At 48.2% G+C, this 20,971-nt stretch overlaps 1 protein-coding gene and 1 non-coding gene across 2 annotated transcripts in view; one reads left to right on the top strand and one right to left on the bottom strand.

The window, feature by feature from the left end:
• The window catches only part of RASL11A (RAS like family 11 member A), a 92,909-nt gene that overhangs the window by 13,699 nt on the left and 58,239 nt on the right, over positions 1–20,971 (bottom strand). The window lies entirely within an intron of this gene.
• LOC123569955 (U6 spliceosomal RNA) lies at positions 17,766–17,868 on the top strand. Its single transcript, XR_006693825.2, has one exon. It is a non-coding gene; the product is annotated as a U6 spliceosomal RNA (small nuclear RNA).

Below are 20,971 nucleotides of genomic sequence, written 5' to 3'. Positions count from 1 at the left end.
CAGTCGCCCAGGCTGGAGTGCAGTGGCATGATTTCCGTTCACCACAACCTCCGTCTCCTGGATTCAAGTGATTCTCCTGCCTCAGTCTCCAAGTAGTGCCAAGTAGCTGGGACTGCAGGCACCCGCCACCAGGTCCAGCTAATTTTTGTATTTTTAGTAGAGATGGGGTTTCACTCTATTTCCCAGTCTGGTCTCGAACTCCTGACCTCAGGTGATCCACCTGCTCCAGCTTCCCAAAGTGCTGGGGTTACAGGAGTGAGCCACTGCGCCGGGCCAGAACCCAGTTCTTAAAGATATAATTAATTGATTCATTCAACAAAAAAGTACTGAGTCCCTCCGAGGTGCAGGCACTATATGTTGCCAAGAAAGCAGAGAACAAACGTGGAATGTTAATGATGCATGCATGGTAGCCGGGAGAAGCAGACAAGAAATAAGGAGAAGAAAAATCAGCTACACTGATGAGTGTAGCTGTTACAAGGGAGACGAAATGTCTGGTGATGATTTTATAGTCGAGAGGGCCCAGTGAAAAGGGATTCCTTAGAGGGGGTCTGAATGACTCTGAAAAACCAGCTTGGGTGCAGGGTGAGCATTCCAGGGAGGACCCCTGAGGCAAGAACAAGGTTAGGTTTGAATGGGACACCTTGCTGTGTATCTGCAGGAAGAGGAGGAAAGACATGAGTTGAGCATCTTACCTGTGCAGGTATCATTCTAGAACATGAGTTTTGTTTTGTTTTTTGTTTTTATAGGAGAGAAACTGGCACTTCCATACAATACAAGGGAGTACCAGATGTGTAAGGCAGTAACTGAAATGCAATTTCAAAACAGTGTCTTCGCCTGCAGAAGAGAATGCTTTCCCAAGATGAAAATCTCATTAGGGCAAGAATGAACATAATGTTTCCAGTGTTTTACTGTAGAGAAAGTAAACCATGATGATTATTTTTATTTATTTATTTATTTATTTTGAGACCGGGTCTCTGTCACCCAGGCTGGAGTGCGGTGGCATGATCTTGGCTCACTGCAACCTCTCAGGTTTGCTTCAGCGATTCTCCTGCTTCAGCCTCCTGAGTAGCTGGGATTACAGGTGCATGCTACCATGCCTGGCTAATTTTTGTATTTTTAGTAGAGACGGGGTTTCACCATGTTGGCCAAACTGGTCTCCAACTCCTGGCCTCAAGTGATCCACCTGCCTCAGCCTCCCAAAGTGCTGGGATTACAGGCGTGAGCCACCACGGCCGGCCAATTTTTATCATTATTATTTTCAGAGACAGGGTCTCACTCTGCCACCCAGGCTGGAGTACAGTGGCATGATCACAGCTCACTGCAGCCTCAACCTCCTGGGCTCAAGTGATCCTCCAGCCTACAGAGCAGCCAGGACCACAAGTGTGCACCACCATGCCCAGCAGATTTTTTTAAGTTGTTTTGTGGGGATGGGAGTCTTGCAATGTTGCCCAGGCTGGTCTCCAACTCCTGGGCTCAAGCAATCCTCCCACTTTGGCTTCTGAAAGTGCTGGACTTACAGGTATGAGCCAGCATTCCAGACTTAGAAAATAAATTAGATATTGCATTCGGTTTTTAAATTATGGACAAATTTTTGTTTATGAGAAGACAGTGATAGTGTGGGCTACAGCAAGACAGACATGTGGATGAAGCCACAAGGTGGAGCTGTAGCCTCAAAAAAGCAGAGCCCGGCCCTAAACCAGCATAAGTGGAACCTGGAGCTTTTGTCTTCTCTCTCCCTAGAGGGAAGGGTCACTTTTAAACATCTCCATCTTACACATTACCCAAGGCCTGATTTTACCCTTTTTCTTCAAGAGCATGAGTTATTTTAACCCCCTCCCATCATCCTGCGTTCCATTGTCTCCTCCAGCCCAGAGGCCCCTCAGTCACTTGGAGCCTCCCCAAGGGAACGAGGTAGCAGAAGGAATGGAAAGCTTGGCCAATCAGCCTTTCCAGTTCCCATCAGAAGGAAGGCTTGCAGGAATGTGCTTGCTGGAAGTGGGGATGAAAGAGGGGTGATGATTGGATACAAACTCCAGGAGAGAAGAAGAGTTACCTGTAATAATAATTTAGGAGTCGGAGTGAAGAAGTAAGAAACAACCAACGCTTGAGCATTAACAACGTGCCCAGCACAACGCCAAACGCTCTGCTCATCTCCACATCTTAACTTCGTAATTCCACAAGGTAGGTGCTGTTATTGGCCCCAACAGAGATAAGAAGTCTGAGGCTCAAAGAGGTTAAGTCATTGGAAGTAAGGGATTTGAACCCAGACACTCTGACTCCAGAGCCCAGGAAATTATGTGTGAAAAACCCCAAACTGGGCTTTCTAGATGGGTACAAGTCAATTCAGGCTATTCAGTCAGCTAATGCACTCCTAGCAAGGGGTGGAAGGTAACGTCCAAAACAAAAGACACCTGTGGTTCCACCCCCAGCCCCATTCACTGTAGTATTCATCTGCTGAGCTACCTGGATTACTTGGATGCATCTCCACATTTCCTTCCTTCCTTCCTTTCATTCCTTCCTTCCTTTCTTCCTTCATATTCCTTCCTTCTTCTCTCTTTCTATTTATTTATTTATTTGTTTATTTATTTTGAGACGGAGTCTCACTCTGTCGCCCAGGCTGGAGTGCAGTGGCGCGATCTCGGCTCACTGCAAGCTCTGCCTCCCAGGTTCACGCCATTCTCCTGCCTCAGCCTCCCGAGTATCTGGGACTACAAGCACCCACCACTATGCCCAGCTAATTTTTTGTATTTTTAGTAGAGACGGGGTTTCACTGTGTTAGCCAGGATGGTCTCGATCTCCTGACCTCGTGATCTGCTCGCCTCGGCCTCCCAAAGTGCTGGGATTACAGGCTTGAGCCACTGCGCCCAGCCCTTCTTCTCTATTTCTTTCTTTCCCTTCCCTTCCCTTTCTTTCCTTCCTTCTTTCCTTCCTTTCTTCCTCCCTTCCTTCTTTCCTTTCTTCCTTCCTTCCTTCTTTCCCTTCCTCCTTCCCCCCCCTTCCTTCCTTCTTTCTTTCTTCTCCCTCCTTCCTTGCTTTTTACAAAGTCTCACTCTGTTACCCAGGCCAGTTGCAAACTCCTGGCCTCAGGTGATCCTCCTGCCTCAGCCTCCCAAAGTGCTGGGATTACAGGCATAAGCCACCATGCCCAGCCTGCATTTCATATCTAATGCTACATTGAAACTTGGTTTACATGTATATCTCCCCTATTTACTCAGAGGTTAGTAATGGCAGGAACTTTTTTACTATTTTTGTATCCCAGCTGCTATAATATCCCCAGATATTAAATAGGTGTATCCCACCTAATTAATATGACATTTTAAATTTTAATTTCATTATAGAACATTTCAAACATACATAAAGTTTTTTAAGTTTGATAAACCCACAAATATGCATCACTCAGTTTCAATCATTAGCACTTTTTCATGTTTCATATTTTTAAGTGCAAAAAGAAAAAGAGCAATCATCTATTGAATGTTTACTGGATATTACTCTGTTCTCAGTCTTTTACTATCCATAGCCTTGAAGGAAGCACCGAAGGTCAACATCATCTAGCCAGTAGGGAGTAGGGGCAGGGTCTGGCCCCAGTCAGTCTCACTCTTGAATTCATGCCCAGAATTACCTTGACCTGCTGCTTGTCTCATAGTAGACCCAAAAAATATCATTTGAGCAGAATATAATTGAATCCCAGTTTACATATTAGGAACAATGCTGACGAGTTAAAGGAGGTAACCAGATAGTCATGGGAAAGTCACCTAAAAAATACTGAAAGGGGGCCAGGTGCAGTGGCTCATGCCTGGAATCCCAGCACTTTGGGAGGCCGAGGCGGGCAGATCATGAGGTCAGGAGACTGAGATCATCCTGGCTAACATAGTGAAACCCTGTCTCTACTAAAAATACCAAAAAAAAAAAAAAAAAAAAGTAGCTGAGTGTGGTGGCGGGCACCTGTCGTGCCAGCTACTCAGGAGGCTGAGGCAGGAGAATTGCTTGAACCCTGGAGGCGGAGCTTGCAGTGAGCCCAGATGGCACCACTGCACTCCAGCCTGGGCGACAGAGCGAGACTCCATCTCAAAAACAATAAAAATAAAAATAAATTTTAAAAAGTACTGAAAAGATGTTTAAGTGGAGGAAGGTAAAGAATCCCATGACAAATGTGTTTAGAAGAGGGATGAGACCCATTCTGTGTGGCTGGAGAAGAAGACCAACAGGGGCCCAGGGAGGCAGCTTTTCATTCAATATGAAGAATTTTTAAGCAATTAGAGAAGAATGAAAAATAATCTGGAAGATCATTGATCAGAGATCTGATTGCTATAAAGGTTGCTCTAAAGGAGATGCCTGGATTTGTGGGCGGGTAAATTAGACAATATCCGAAGTCCCTTCCAACTGCTATGGCCTGCAGTTCTATGCTTTGCACATACAGGGTTTGAGGGTGACGGCAAGACAGGAGGAACGTGGGTTTTTAGACCTCAGTGACTGGGAGAAGAGCAGGACCGTGCCCAGAGACAGAAAAACCGAGAAGGAGCTAGTTTCAAAAAGGAAGATAAATCTGGTTTTGGATAGATTTGTTTCTTAGTATGAAAGGAGGAGAGTTTTTGTTTCCAGAAGTATTTTAGGAAGTCTCCATGAGAGGCAAGTGTGGAAGAGAGGAAAGGAAATGGATAGGAGAGGAGGCCACGTCAGGTGTGCCCTGCACAAAGGTCTGGGAGTAGGACCAAGCCTAGGACAGGCTCCGGGACAGCCCTGTGTCCTCACACAAAGCAACTCAGTAGTCTGCTGTCATATGTGTCCTGCTGTCATCCACTCTGCACCTCCCACCTTTCCGGCGCCTGGAGTTCCGAGGCTTTGAGTTTCCAACCCTTGGCTGAGTTTTCAGAGACTCGCGCTGGTTAAAGGGTGTAGCAGAAACCTGCCCAGCAGTAGGTGGGGATCAGGTTGCACAGTGCCTGGGCACTGCAAGACATTGGGGTTTTTGTCTCAAGCCACGAAAGACTGGAACAGAAGAGTGACATGGTGGGAACCGGGCTGGAAGAAGAACGCCGTGGTAGACTTTGACTTGATCAGCAGTGGGGCGATCTGGAAGCAGGGGGTTGCCAGAGGATTACTGGACCACCCAAGGGCCTGTGATTTCTTGTCTGTGCAGTTTACACTGGCTGCTCCCTCAGACTGAAAACCGCTTTCCTGCCCCGCAGTCCTCCACCTGGGTCAGCTCCCATTTCCCTTTTAGATTCAGCTGAAGATTCTCTTCTCTGAAGCCCTCCCAGGGCCCTGCCAGCCCAGCCCAGCCCAGCCCAGCTCCTAGGCAGGGAGGCTCCGTAGACCCTTTAATGTGTCAATCTCATTTCTAGACAATTAGTAGCTTGAGGACCGGGATCGTGTTTTATTCAGTTTTAAAATTTCATTTGTAAATATTTAGGGGTACAAGTGCAGGCTTCTTACATGCACGTATTTCCCTGTGGTGAAGTCTGGGCTTTGAGTGCACCCATCACCCAAACAGTGAACACTGTACTCAATAGGTAATTTTTTCAACCCTCACCCTCCTCCCACTTCCCCACGTTTTGGTGTCTCCTGTCTATTTTTCCACTCTGTTTGTCCATATGTACTCATTGTATAGCTCCCACTTGTGACAACATGCAGTATTTGACTTTCTGAGTCATTTCACTTAGGATAATGGCCTCCAGTTCCATCGTTGTTGCTACAAAAGACATTATTTTTATTTATTTATTTATTCTGGGACAAAGTCTCACTCTGTTGCACAGGCCAGAGAGCAGTGGTGTGATCTCAGCTCTCTGTAACCTCCACCTCCCAGGTTCACGCGATTCTCCTGCCTCAGCCTCTGAAGTAGCTGGGATCACACGTGCCCATCATGCCCGGCTAATTTTTGTATTTTTAGTAGAGATGGGATTCCACCATGTTGGCCAGGCTGGTCTGGAACTCCTGACCTCAAGTGATCCTCCTGCCTCAGCCTCTCAAAGTGCTGGGATTATAGGTGTGAGCCACTGTGCCCGGCCTTGATTTTAGTTTTTTAAGGCCAAGTAGCATTCCATGATGTATATACACCACATTTCAAAAATGATGCCCCAATCATGAAACTTAGGTTGATTCCAAATCTTTGCTCTTGTGAATAGTGCTGGAATAAACAGATGAGTGCAGATATGTTTTTGATAGAATGAGCTCTTTTCCTCTGGGTAGATGCCCGGTAGTGGGACTGCTGGGTGGAATGCTAGCTCTATTTTTAGTTCTTTGAGCAATCGCCTTACTGTTTTCCACAGTGAATGAACTAATTTACATTCCCACCAGCAGGGTTCCCTTTCTCCACATCTTCACCAACATCTGTTGTTTTCTACTTTTTAATAGTAGCCATTCTGAGTGGTGTAAGATGCTCTCTCATTGCATTTTATTCATTTTTATAACCCTAGGGCTGAGTGTGGCATCTGACAGGCTGCGTGAATGTTGAGTTATGAATAGACAGGGGCTGGATGCAGGAAGGAACAAATGAAAGAACGAAGGAATGAATGAATGAATTTCACAGTGACAGCTCCGAGGAGGGTGGTATGAGGATGATAGGGAAAAGGAGTGGAGAGCACAAGGGATACTCCTTTTCCCTATCTGCCTATCCTCAAAAAGTTGGAAACTTCTTTGTGCTGGGTCTTTCTGGTGCCGGGAAGACGGCAGTGGTAAGTGGGCAGATTGCGTGCCTGGCTGTGGGGCGCAGCAGCCTGGGTGCTGCCGCTCTGAGCAGGACCAAGAGCTGCCCATGTACCTTGATTCAACCGGTTCTTTTTATCAACCAGGGTCACAGGGCGTGGGAGTCTCCTTCCTCTGGACTACCAAGTTTTTTGTCTGAAGAGACAAATAGAAATCCCTCTTTACACATGATACCCTCTGTGCTATAAACCGTTACTGAGACACTGTGTCACTTTTATGTTTGTGTCACCGTCTTGTCACACATCTGGACATTCTCTGTCGGTGATCCTGATCTGCATAGACTGGGGCTTTTGTTGTGTGTAGCAGACACTGTTCGAGGGTGGGGAACTGCAGTCATGTCTGTACTATCTTCTTCTCTGAACAAGCAGAAAACAAAGGAGAAGAAAACTCCAGAACTGGATGTGGCCTTTACTAGCTCAAACCCCTACTTGTTTCGCTGAATTGTTCCCCCAATTATCTAGCTTTAAAGTCTCCCCCTTTAGGAGAAACCAGACAGCAGAGGGGTCAAGTACTGCTATCCCCACTCTGCTAATCATTGGTTGCGTGGCCTTGGGCAAGTTACTGAATCTCTTTCAGCCTTCGAATCTATCAGATGAGGTACTTTTAGTAGCTACACAAAGACAGCACATAAAGCACTTAGCACAGTGCTTCTCAGCACTCAAAGCCAGAGCTGTTCTTACCTCACTTCTCAAACACCCTTTCTGGTGCCTGCCTCTGAACGTTTGGTCTCTGTTCCACAGCCGAGATGAGGCTGTCCTGAGTGCTGCAGACTAATGATGGAAAAGAACTGTGCCTTACAAAATCTCGGTCACCTCAGAACATAACTGCTTATGAGGAACACAATGAGATTTTTATGCAGACCTGCAAAGCAGTTTCTCTTTTAGTATAATCAAACGTGAGTCACGGTGCTTGAGATTCTCTTGCAGTGACTCCAGCTTTCCTCCTTCCAGCTGAAGGCCCCTCGAAGGGCACGAAAGACCTCTGCGCTGGGGTGGTGCCTCCCAAATCCACATCTTCCCATGAGAGACGTCCCGTTCACCCCAGTCCTCCTAAATCCCACAAACCTGATGTGGGGTTTCAGGCAGCAGCATATGAAGAATTGTGGCGCCCGGTCCCAGACGCACACACAGTACCCCAGACATACACACAGCACTCCCAGACACACACACAGTACCCCAGACGCACACACAGCACCCCCAGACGCACACACAGCACCCCAGACGCACACACAGCACCCCAGACGCACACACAGCACCCCAGATGCACACACAGCACTCCCAGATGCACACACAGCACCCCAGACGCACACACAGCACCACACACACACAGCACTCCCAGACGCACACACAGCACCCCAGACGCACACACAGCACCACACACACACAGCACCCCAGACGCACACACAGCACCCCCAGACGCACACACAGCACCACACACACACAGCACCCCCAGACGCACACACAGCACTCCCAGACGCACACACAGCACCCCCAGATGCACACACAGCACTCCCAGACGCACACACAGCACCCCAGACGCACACACAGCACCCCAGACGCACACACAGCACCCCAGAGGCACACACAGCACCACAGACGCACACACAGCACCACAGACGCACACACACCACCCCAGATGCACACACAGCATGCCACTGGCTTGGGTGCATTGAGAACACTTGAGGTCTCAGGACTCTCCATAAATATTTATCGAATGCATTGCACTGGAGACACAGTCCTTGACTATAGACCTCTCTGGAAAAATAATAACTATTTCCCCAAACACTAAGTCCAAACACTAAATCAGCTTGTGTTTATCCTCCGTTTTATTATTTTTTTTAAACCAAGACATGCTATGGTTTCCCTTTATGGCAGCTAAGGCTCAGCAATCCCATTACTTTGGATTTATTCCATTTGGCATAATCTTTTAAATTGGATTTTTGCCTCTTTGCCTCCTGATAACTCAGCCAAGCGTCAATTTTATTGCTTCTGTTTGTAATACCTGAAGCCCTGAGCTTATTACTCAACTCATTCCTTTGCCTCCCTGTTTCTATGCACAGGAGGAACCTGGTGCAGGCTTTTCCAGGCCTAAGAGTTGAAAGCTCTGTCTTGCTTTCTTTACTACAACGTTCTCTCCTTTGACTGAGACTTTGCCCAAAGGACGCAATGCCAGGGCAATGCCGCAGCATCTGCTGTCACAAAACAAATGTCATGGACTGGGCAAGGTGGGGTTTCTTTTCCAAGGTGTGACTTCCATGGGTATGGCCGCCTCCATACGGAGAGGCAGCCTGTGCGTGAGGTTCAGCTCCCCGCTCACCAGCCTTGCGACCCAGGGCAAGCAACCTGACCTTCTCGGACTTCAGTTCCTCATAGCAAATTGAGGGTGACAAAGGGCACCTACCTCACAAGGTGGTTTTACAAATTAGAGGTAATTGCCAGGCACAGTGGCTCACGCCTATAATTCCAACACTTTGGGAGGCTGAGGCAGGAGGACCACTTGAGGTCAGGAGTTTGAGACCAGCCTGGGCCACATAGGGAGACCCTGTATCTACAAAAACTATAAAAAGTTTGCTGGACATGGTGGCTTTTGCCCCTAGTCCCAGCTACTTGGGAGGCTGAGGTGGGAGGACTGACTGAGCCTGGGAGGTGGGGGCTGCAATGAGTTCAATGAGCTGTGGTTGTGCCACTGCACTCTAGCCTGTGAGAGACAGAGCAATACCCTGTCTCAAAAAGAAAGAAAGAGAAGGAGGGAAGGAAGAAAAGAAGGAAGGAGGGAGAAAGGGAAGGAAGGAAGGAAGGAAGGAAGGAAGGAAGGAAGGAAGGAAGGAAAAGAAAGTAAGAGAGAGAGAAAGAAAGAAATAAAGAAATCAGATATTATTATGTTTGACCTGTGTTCCCCTGGCCATGCCCCCACTGGACTTTATTTGAAGCTCCCCAAAACAATAACTCTCAGCATTTCCTTATTGGTCAATGTGGACCTTCTCTCCTCACCGAATTCTTCTCCAGTCGCTGGTCATCCCCTGGCAGGGACCCTCACGTCCTCATGAACGGCACCCCAGCTTTGGCCCAGGGTTTGCTATTTCCTCCCCTTCTGCCCAGCTTACTTTTGTGGGATGGGAAGACAAGGCCAGTAATACTTGCCCAAAGCCTCCAAGGTTCACTAAACTGAAGCCACGGGAGAAACCCAAAGACCCAGTGCTGTTGAGGACACAGGTGCCACCTCCCACATTGTGGAAGCTGCTGACCCCCCGAGGTGTTGTTCTTTCCATTCCCATCAGCCGTATCTTTGTGCTCTCCCCTGCTCAGGCTGGGTTCAGGATGGCAGTAGAGTGACAAAGGTGATGCATGCCAGTGAGAGGTGAAGCCAGCTGGATTTCCTGGGTCTAGTGGGGACTTGGAGAACTTTTCTGTCTAGCTAGAGGATTGTAAACGTGCCAATCAGCGCTCTGTGTCTAGCTAGAGGATTGCAAATGCACCAATCAGCACTCTGTAAAATGGACCAATCAGCAGGATGTGGGCGGGGACAAATAAGGGAGTAAAAGCTGGCCACCCCAGCCAGCATCGTAAACCGCTCTGGTTCCCTTTCACACTGTGGAATGTTTGTTCTTTTGCTCTTCACAATAAATCTCACTGCTGCTCACTCTTTGGGTTTGTGCCACCTTTAGGAGTTGTAACACTGATCGCAAAGGGTACGTGGCTTCATTCTTGAAGTCAGTGAGACTGAGAACCCACCAGAAGGAACCAACTCCAGACACACCAGCAGCTCTTAGCACATCACCTCTTCCATCACCCAGCCCATTCATCCACTTGTCCAGCACCCACTGTGTGAGGCTTTGTGCTGTGTGCCAGGGGTACAGCGATGAGCACAGTGAGGGCCTTGAGCTCACAGGCTAGGAGGGGACGGTTACAACTCAACATCTAAGTGCCCTGCTGGGAGCATGGAGGGCTCTGTGTTCAGTACCAGGCACCCCCTAGGTCAGCTTCCCAGAAGCTCTGAGCCCTGGCACCAAACTTCAACAGCTCTTTCCTTTAGGGAGCCCTTCCTCCAGTGTCCCCCACAAAGAGGTTCCATGCAGGGTGCTTCAGGACTCCTGCAGGCCAGCCTGGAAGCCCTCCGTGCTGGGGAGGCTCGAGACGTCACTTCCACAAATGGAAGGTGCCCAGCCGGTGCCTGGCCAGCGGAGGCAGTGAAAGGGAACTACTGATGAGCTTTAGGTCAAAGAAGAGTGGATTGCAGTTGTTTGCTAACTGGTCCTACACTCACATTAGGAGAGGTGCATGGAGACAGAGGGAGAGGGCCACACTTGGGGACCCAGGAGACTGCACTCTCACTGAGGCACAGGCACAGACATGCTTCCCTTGTGACACTGGGGTTCCCAAAAGGATTATGAATCAATCTTCGCCCATTCCTCAAAATTTACATGTTGATTATAGTGATTTCTTTTCATTTTATTTTTCTGATAGAATAGCAGTAACTCATCTTTTCTATAGAAAGATGATTTCATTCTTTTTCTCTTTTTGCTCTTGTTCACCTCTTTATTTTTCCCATCCCCCAATAACTTCTCTTTTCTACTCACTCAGGAGGAGTGGAAAAGCAAATTAAACAGGAAGAAAATCCTCTCGGTAAAGAAGCATCCTGATATGCCAGCTTTGAGCAAAGGGAAATTTGCATCTCTTCAATTCCTCTTAATTATTCATTTCCTTTTTCCCTTCTGCTTCTTGAAAATAATTACTGCAGTAGTTTTTCCCTAGACAAGAACTTCAAGCAGCGAGGAGCCAACACTGACTCAGCTTTATTTTTCGGAATGTTCAGTGCCCGTGACCTGTGACCAAGCAACCCAGCATTCCTGAGAAGCTATATGCTGGCCAGGCTGGTCTTGAATTCCTGGGCTCAAGGGATCCTCCCACCTTGGCCTCCCACAGTGTTGAGATTATAGGCTTGAGCTACCACACCTGGCCTATTTGTAATTTTTGTTGTTGTTTAGAGATAGGGTTTTGTTCTGTCGCCCAAGCTAGAGTGCAGTGGTACCATCATGGCTCACTGCAACCTCAAACTCTTGGGTTCAAGTGATCCTCCAACCTCAGCCTCCCAAGTAGCTGGGACTACAGGTGTCTGCTACCACGTCTGGCTTTTTTTTTTTTTTTTTTTTTTTTTTGTAGAGACAGGTGTCTCCCTATCTCCCTGTGTTGCCCAGGCTGGTCTTGAACTCCTAGTCTCAAGTGATCCTCCCACCTCAGCCTCCCAAAGTGTTGAGATTACAGGCATGAGCCATGGCACCTGGATGTAATTTTTAAAATTAATTTTTCATCTTAGCGAGGGGCCTTTTTTATTTTATTTTGGATACAGGGTCTCAGTCACCCGGACTGGAGTGCAGGGGCACAATCTCAGCTCACTGCTACCTCCGCCACCCAGGCTCAAGCAATCTTCCCACCTCAGCCTCCAGAGTAGCTGGGACTACAGATTCGCAACACCATGCTCGGCTACTTTTTAAATTAGTTTTTTTATATTTAATATGTATTACCCACTTCTAGTACATCTGGTGTTAGACAGAACTATATATGTCCAAAGTCACTAACAATAGTCATCCCTTGTCTTTGCATTGCTTACAATTTGGCCTCACATACACTTTACGGGCTGTGAAGGTACATGGCTCAATCAAGTGGCAAAGCCAAGATTAGAACTCACTTCCCTAGAAGGTAGCTCCCAACCTGCCATCAAATGGAAGTCATGGACTTGCCCTGCCTCACCCTCCATCCCCAAAACGAGCTCAACTGCCTGTTGCCATGGTAACACTGTGATCCACTTCATCCTTTTTAAAAACCAGAACCTTACTGCTGGTGACTCCCCATCACTGTATCTAACTCAGACCTGTCTCAAGTTGCAGGCTTGTAGGTATCATTGCTCCTGGGCATGTCCCCTAGTCGCCTCACACACAATCTGTTTGAAGCTAAACTGGAATCTGCCCCCACTAGAACCTGCTCGTCTGCCAGTCTCCCAAGCTACACACCTGCGTGTTATCCTCAGCTGCCGCCTCCCCTCGCCACTCAGGGAATGAAGGCTCAATAGCAGTTCTTTCACAGGGCCCTATCCATGCCCCATTGAAACCTATCACTGAAGGCCATGGTTAGAGGAACTTCAAAAGAATACGCCAGCTGGGTGTGGTGGCATGCACTTGTAGTCCCAGATACTTGGGAGGCTGAGGTGGGAGGGTGGCTTGAGCCCAGGAGTTCAAGGCTACAGTGAGCTATGATCACACCACTGCACTCCAGCCTGGGCAACAGAGCAAGACCCTGACACACACACACACACACACACACACACACACACACACACACACACACGCGGAAAGAAAGAAAATGGTGAGTCTTGAGGACTGTGCCGAAATGGAGCTGTGGACAGCTGCCAATGGACAGTTGTGGTCTACATGGTCGGTGTGGTTCTCTTTCTCACTGACACTCAGGCAAACGATGTGGAGTGTCTCGCTGGCTGGTGAAGAGTGGAAGAGAAATGGGGGGCAGGGATGAATAGAAGCTCCCTGAAGAAATACAAAAAGGAGCGGGGCGTGGCAGCGGGTGCCTGTAATCCCAGCTACTCGGGAGACTGAGGCAGGAGTATCACTTGAACCCTGGAGGCAGAGGTTGCAGTGAGCCGAGATTGTGCCACTGCACTCCAGCCTGGGCAACAGAGCGAGACTCCGTCTCAGAAAAAAAAAAGAAGAAGAAGAAAGAAGAGGAAGAGGAAGAAGAAGAAGAAAGCAAGTCCCTTGGTGATTTGTTAGCCAGTGGCTTTTGTGCCCGCTCCCTGCCTGGTTCATCAGTCCCCACCTGCCCCCGTAACTCCCACAGTTTCAAGCAGTCTATTCCAGTGCCCCAGAAACGCCCCTGCAGCTGTGACCCATCCCCAACGCTGACTTTGATTCTGAGCCAAATGCCGTCTGCCCTCCTTGGCTCTCTCTTTGATTGCATTGTAACTGCTCAGTCCTCACCTGCTAGCCCACTGGGTCAGCATCATTCTCTAAAGGGATGCTTTCAGCAACTGACCACAGTAATTGGTTTTCCTATTAGCTTTATGCTCCAAACAATATATTTATAGAAAGGCACAGAATCAAAAGCTATGCGTGGAGATCCAGAGTGAAGCTGTCCCTTGAGTCTTAGCTGTGGCGTGGATGGTCTCAAAGCCAGCTGCCCTCTGACATTCGGCATTTTCACTACAAAAGAGAAGCCTTCTTTGGTTTGCTTTAGAGGAGGACAGCGTGGGACAGGGAGTGTCTGAATTCTTAGGAAGATTGCTGCTTCATCTTAGGAAGCCTGGGGCAAGGGGCAAGGTGGATGGGATGGGTCAGCCCTCACCACCCATTCCGCCTTCCTCCGAGTGTCCCTCCCAGGACAGTGCAGGCTGGAACCAACAGACTGCAGTTCCTAGACCCATTGCAGCCAGGGCTGTGAGAGCGATCTCGGTTTGGTGGTTGTTAGGTGGAGGCTGCCCTTCTGTACCTGCTCTGCCCGCAGGCCAGTTTGTCCCTGGGGGTCTTAAGCTTTACTGTGGGAGATGAGCAGAGGCTGCCCCATGCCCAGCATCTGGTCACTAGCCTCCTGGGTGTCCACATGGACTGTAGCAGGTACAGTGTGATCCAGCAACCAGTTGAGGTTCGTGGCAGCTTTTATTTATTTATTTATTTATTTATTTATTTAGAGACAGGGTCTTGCTCTGCTGCCTAGGCTGGAGTGCAGTGGGGCAGGGCAATCATAGCTCTCTGCAGCCTCAACCTCCCAGGCTCAAGCAACCCTCCCACCTCAGCCTCCTGAGTAGCTGGAACTACAGGCATGTGCCATTACACCTGGGTAGCTTTCAAAAATTCTCATAGAGACAGGGTCTCGCTACGTTGCCGAGGCTGATCTCAAACTCCTGGCCTCAGGCAATCCTCCCGCCTCAGCCTCCCAAAGAACTGGGATTACAGGTATGAGCCACCATGCCCCACCTGGCAGCTTCTTGATTATGACCTAAATTTATGATTCTGAAGTTGGAGGCTGCCTGCTCTTAGAAGATTGGAAGACCAACTCTAAGGCATGCTTTAGCTTATAATCCATTTCTTCAAATGTCATAGTGTTTTTGTAAGTACGTTAATATCCTAAATCCCTTCTTAATGAAACCTATTTGAGAGGATTCTGTCCTCTGCAAACCAACGCTGCCCATGCAGAATTTGAAGACCTCAGAGTTCATGCGTATGTGGCACTGCAAAGAAGAAACTTTATTGGAAGATGAAATTGTGTGTGTGTGTGTGTGTGTGTGTGTGTGTGTGTATGGTTGTGTGTGTGTGTTTGGGAAATCACTTGTTACATTACAAATACATGAACATTCAAAAAGACATTTTGGCCGGGGGCCATGGCTCACACTTGTAATCCCAGCACTTTGGGAAACTGAGGCAGGAGGATTGCTTGAGCCCAGGAGTTCCAGACTAGCCTGGCTGACAAAGCAAGACCCTGTCTCTACAAAAAGTAAAAAAATTGTCTGGGCATGGTGGTGCACACCTGTAGTCTCAGCTACTTGGGAGGCTGAGGCAGGAAGATCACTTGAACCCAGGAGATCAAGGCTGCAGAGAGCTATGATTGTCCCACTGCACTCCAGCCTGGATGAGAGAGCGAGACTCTCTCAAAGAAAAAAAAGACAGTTTGTTTTAAAATAGTCATTACACAGTGGATAAGTCAGGCAACACAGTGTCCAGATGATGAAAATGACCACCATTGTGGGGCACGTGGATATCATGTGCCTCCAGATGTGGTGGCTTGAGAAGTACACCAGTGTCACCTACGCTGTCTCCCACGGTGAATGCACAGCCTCAATCTAATCACGAGGAAGCATCGAACAAACACAACATAAGCAGCATTCCATTAGACAGGAACTGGGGGATGGGACTCTTCAAAAACATTAATGTTCCACAAGGCAAAAGGTGACACAAATGTTACAGATTAAAGGAAGCTCAGGAGACAAGATCCTATTCTGCAGTGGGAGAAATGCTATAAAGGACATTATTGGGTCAACTGGCAAAATTGGAACATTAACATGAATTTAATATTCAGTTAAAAGCATCGTGACCAGGCATGGTGGTGCACGCCTATAGTCCCATCTACTCCAGAGGCTGAGGCCAGAGGATCACTTTAGCCTGGGAGTTCAGATCCAGCCTGGGCAACACAGCAAGACCTCATCTCAAAAAGAAAGCATCATAGCCATGTAAATTCATGAAGTTGATAACCTCAGTTATGGAAGAGAATATCCCTGTTGATATGGTTTGGCTCTGTGTTCCCGCCCAAATATCATGTTGAATTGTAATGCCCAGTACTGGGGAGGGTGCTGGTGGGAGGTGACTGGATCATGAGGGCCGATTTCTCCCATGCTGTTCTTGTGATAGTGAGTGAGTTCTCTCGAGATCTGATGGTTTCAAAGTATTTGGCAGGTCCCCACTTGCTCTCTCTCTCTCTCTCTCTCCCCTCTCTTGCTTGCTTCCCCTTCAACTTCCTCCATGATTGTAAGTTTCCTGAGGCCCGCAGTCATGCTTCCTATTAAACCTGCAGAACTGTGAGTCAAACCTCTTTTCTTCATAAATTACCAGTCTCAGCAACCTCCGCCTCCCGAGTTCACGTGATTCTCCTGCCTCAGCCTCCTAAGTAGCTGGGATTACAGGTGTGTGCCACCACGCCGGGCTAATTTTTGTATTTTTAGTAGAGACGGGGTTTCACCATGTTGGCCAGGCTGGCCTCGAACTCCTGACCTCAACTGATCCTCCTGCCTCGGCCTCCCAAAGTGTTGGGACTACAGGTGTGAGCCACCATGCCCGGCTCTGGTAGTTCTTTATAGTAATGCGATGTATAGCAAAGACTAATACATCAGTTCTTAGAAAATACCCATTGAGGCCGGGCACGGAGGCTCACGCCTGTAATCCCAGCACTTTGGGAGGCCGAGACTGGCGGATCACGAGGTCAGGAGATCGAGACCATCCTGGCTAACACGGTGAAACCCCGTCTCTACCAAAAATACAAAAAATTAGCCGGGCGCGGTGGCGGGTGCCTGTAGTCCAGCTACTTAGGAGGCTGAGGCAGGAGAATGGCGTGAACCCGGGAGGTGGAGCTTGCAGTGAGCCGAGATTACGCCACTGCACTCCAGCCTGGGGCACAGAGCGAGACTCCGCCTCAAAAAAAAAAAAAAAAAAAGAAAAAAAAAAAGAAAATACCCATTGAAGTATTTAGGAGTAAACAGCCATGACATATGTAACTGACTTCCAAATAATTTTTTTTCTAAATTATGAGAGAGGAGTGGGGAGCAGATGATCAACCAATAAAGCTGACAGGTTAAAATGTTAACAATCAGTGAATCTAGGTAAAGAGTTTATAAATGTTCCTCATACATTTTCTGGTAAATTTGAAACTACATCCAAATAAAAAGCTAAAACAAAAGACATTTCTTTATCACGTGTTTTGGGTTCTGCCATAATCAGAATGTCTGCCCCATTGCAATGGGAATGTCTAAGCCAAGTCCATTCCCACTGCAATGGGATGGAAACCGGGGACGCCAAGAGACAGAGCCCAGGGCTGCCCAGGCTTACTCTCCTTTTACTTCGTATCTGTGCTTTGCTGAGCAATGTCCAGGAATTTTTTGCATTGCTCTTGCCCTCTGTCTGAAGGTGGGATTCTTCAGGTGCCCAAAATCTCCTGGATCCCAAAGCAGGTATTGCTCCCTCTGTGTCTGAAGAGGACACAGCAAAGCTGCCACCCCGCTTTTAGCACAGTGAGTTTGGCGTGTTTCTACCCATGATTTTTAACTGTGGGCCTTTGGTCCTCATCATCATCTCTGATTACCTTTTCCAGGAGACTGAGGGACATGCTTCGTCTTAATTTTTAAAGAAACATGAGACCCAAACAAGCAGGTAGTAATATTTCTTAGGACTTGGTGAGGCTTTGTCCCCAGGGTTCACTTCTTCATCAGGACCACAGGAGAGACTCAGGAAAGGAACGCTTGGGGAAACGGGTCTACGTACAGATGCTAAAAGTAGGCTCCAAGGCAGTAAAGCTGCGCTTGCTTTGGCTGCACATATACTAAAATTGGAATGATACGGAGAAGATTAGCATGGCCCCTTAAATAAATACATAGAAACAAAAGCAGTAAAGCTGTGATAAACACGCCACAGCCGATGTCTGGTGGAACTATTCACATTAGCAAAGACATGGAACCAACCTAGGTGCACACCAATGGTGGATTGGATGAAGGTAACATGGTGCATATACACTACGAAATTCTACACAGCTATTAAAAAGAATGAAATCGTGTCCTTTTGTTTGTTTGTTGAGACGAAGTCACCTAGGTGAGACTATAGTGGCACGATTTCGGCTCACTGCAACCTCTACCTCCTGGGTTCAAGCAATTCTCCTGCCTCAACCTCCTGAGTAGCTGGGATTATAGGCACGTGCCACCACACCCATCTAATTTTTTACGTTGTTGTTGTAGTTTTAGTAGAAATGGGGTTTCACCACGTTGGCCAGGCTGGTCTCAAACTCCTGAGCTCAGGTGATCTGCCCGCCTCAGCCTCCCAAAGTGCTGGGATTACAGGCGTGAGCCACGGTGCCCAGCCTTGAAATCATGTCCTTTGGAACAGCATGGATACAGCTGGGGGCCATTTTCCTAAATGAATTAATACAGAAACAGAAAATCAAATACTACATGTTCTCACTTATAAATAGGAGCTAAACAAAGAGAACGCATGAACATAAAGATGGAAACAGTAGATACCAGGGACTCCAAAAGAGAGGAGGGAGGGAGGGGGCAAGGGTTGAAAATCTGCCTTTCAGGTACTATGTTCACTATTTGGGTGGCGGGCTCAATAGAAGCTTGAACCCCAGCATTTTGCAACACATCCATGTAAGAAACTTGCACATCCAGGTTGCACCCTTGAATCTGAAAGTCTTAGAAAAAGCAGTAAAGTATGAGGTTTATGGGGCACAGCAGTAGATGATGTAAGTCAGCTTCACCCGTTTCCTTGCTGGGCACCTGCAGTGCTCAGAACCACCTGGGGCCCTCCCGGAAGAGAGGTGTTGGGGGACATCCCTTCTCTGTGATGGAAACGGCCTGAGAGGCAGATGATGGGCCAGGTACCAGGATTGGAAGGAACAGCGAAGTGGAGTAAGGAAAAAGGGAGGGCAACCGAGCACGGGACTCTGCACTCAGGAAAGACTCCTCCCAGCTAGAGTTGAGTCCTGAGAAGGGCCCAGCTCTGCAGACTGGAAGGAGGTCTGCATGTGGGTGGGGAGGAAAGAGTAGAAAGAGAGGAAGCATCCAGGGACCCGACCCCTGTGACCAGCTGTGTCCACAGCACACCGTTCCCAGACCACACCTCTGCATTCTGAACGGCGAATCACAGGGCCATTCATTCATTCATTCACTGTTTCACTAGTATTTATTAAATGCGTGACATATACTGAGTTCTGTGTTATAAAGACTATCCTGGGATAGAGTTGGGAGAAGAAACAGGCACATAAGCCTTAACGGGATCAATACTTAAAGGTAAGTATGAACCAAGTGCCAGGGAAAGGTTGGTGGGGGCGAGAGGCCTCTGGAACCTGTAGATGGAGGGCAGCCTCATGGAAGGGAAATTGGAGCCCAGTTGTGAAAGATGAGTTTGAAATAATCCACAAAGTGTGGAACAGCAAAGAAGAACACAGACTCCAGCATCAAGATACCTGGGATTTTATCCTCAGTCTGTGACCGCGGTCTGGGGTGGTTGAAGCAAGAAAAGTGTCTAGAGTCCGAGATTTGAGGTGACTGTAAGGGTTGTGCAAGGGCAGGCGGAGCAGCTCCTCACATTACGCCCGGGTGCGTCTGTCGCTACCCCCAGCCCTGCCCTGGCTCTCTGTACAGCTCCATCACCCCAGCCAGGCTCTATCACCTCCCTGGTCTCTGTTTCCTCACAGGCTGGCCACTGGGCCAGGGAGGTGATGGGAGGACGCCTCTCTCCCCGCATGTCTTTTCCACTAGCAGACACTAGGGGAGAGTCCCGGAGGTGTGCGCAAAGAGCAGAGGCGCCTCCCTGAAGCCGTGAACGAGGCCCCAGGGCCGGGAATAAATATTAGGTTTGCTTTCATTCTCTCTGCCTTTCCCGTTTACTTGTGGCTTTTGATGCCTCTTTCCCCCACTTAGCATAGGAAGCTGAAGTTATTGCACCGTCATTTTCTAGTGGAGGAATTAGATTTCTAATAAGGTTTAAATGGGATATGAGCTTCTCAAGTATCAGGCTGAGCAGTTCCACATTATAACCGAGGGAAAAGGAGCCTGAAAAGATCATTAAACTCTGTGCTTCGGTAAAGAAAGAAGGACCATGGGAGAAAGGCCATCCAGTGACTCAGTCTGCAAAATTACCCGGTTGGGGGGGAGATTCTGGCCCCTCCAGTCAAGTAGAAGAGGAAATAACAAAAATCATGACGGTGCTTCAGTCAACAGCGGGCCACATATAGGATGCTGGTCCCATAAGATTACCACGGAACTGAAAAATTCCTGTTGCCTAGTGATTCGTGTGACAGTTGCCTACCGGATTCAGTACAGTAACCTGCTGTACAGGATTGTAACCTAGGAGCAATAGGCCAGATCACATAGCCCAGGTGTGCAGCAGGCTATGCCATCCAGTTTGTGTACAAGCACTCTGTGATGTGCGCATAATGATGCAATTGCCTAACAATGCCCTTCTCAGAACACATTGCCATCGTTAAGCAATGGATGACTGTACTTGGAGCCATCTTTAGCAGGCGAGCATTTTTTGAAGACAGCTGCTCCTGACTCTGCTGAGCTACAGTCCCCGTATTGACTGACTACCGGACACTCCACCTGGATGTTCCCACAAGCACGCCAACTTCAACTCATCCTAAACAAAAGGTATCATCCCTTTCATCCCATTCCCCTGCTGCCCCACCCACCGCAGACTATGCAGTCTGCTAAAGGAAACCCAGGGGTCACTGGAGTTCTGGACAGTTCCATCGTACGCATTCAGTGCAACAGCAGGTGCCAAAGCCCTTAGTTTCCGCCACCTTGGGGTGTGAGGATGCCCTCCCCACCTCTCCATTCTCTCTGCCAGTGCCCAAGTCCAGACCGTCACCACTTCTCGCCTGGATCCCGCAGGAGCCTCCTAACATCTCCTTTTCAGCCCAGCTCTTTTCCAGGCAACCCTCGATATTGCTACTTTGGTTTTTCACTTATTAAAAATATTATGAAGTCTATCATCTCTGTATTAGAA

The sequence above is a fragment of the Macaca fascicularis genome, chromosome 17 (genome assembly GCF_037993035.2).
Source record: "Macaca fascicularis isolate 582-1 chromosome 17, T2T-MFA8v1.1".
In the NCBI taxonomy this organism is placed as follows: Eukaryota; Metazoa; Chordata; class Mammalia; order Primates; family Cercopithecidae; genus Macaca; species Macaca fascicularis.
This window is presented reverse-complemented; position numbering and strand designations above follow the sequence as displayed.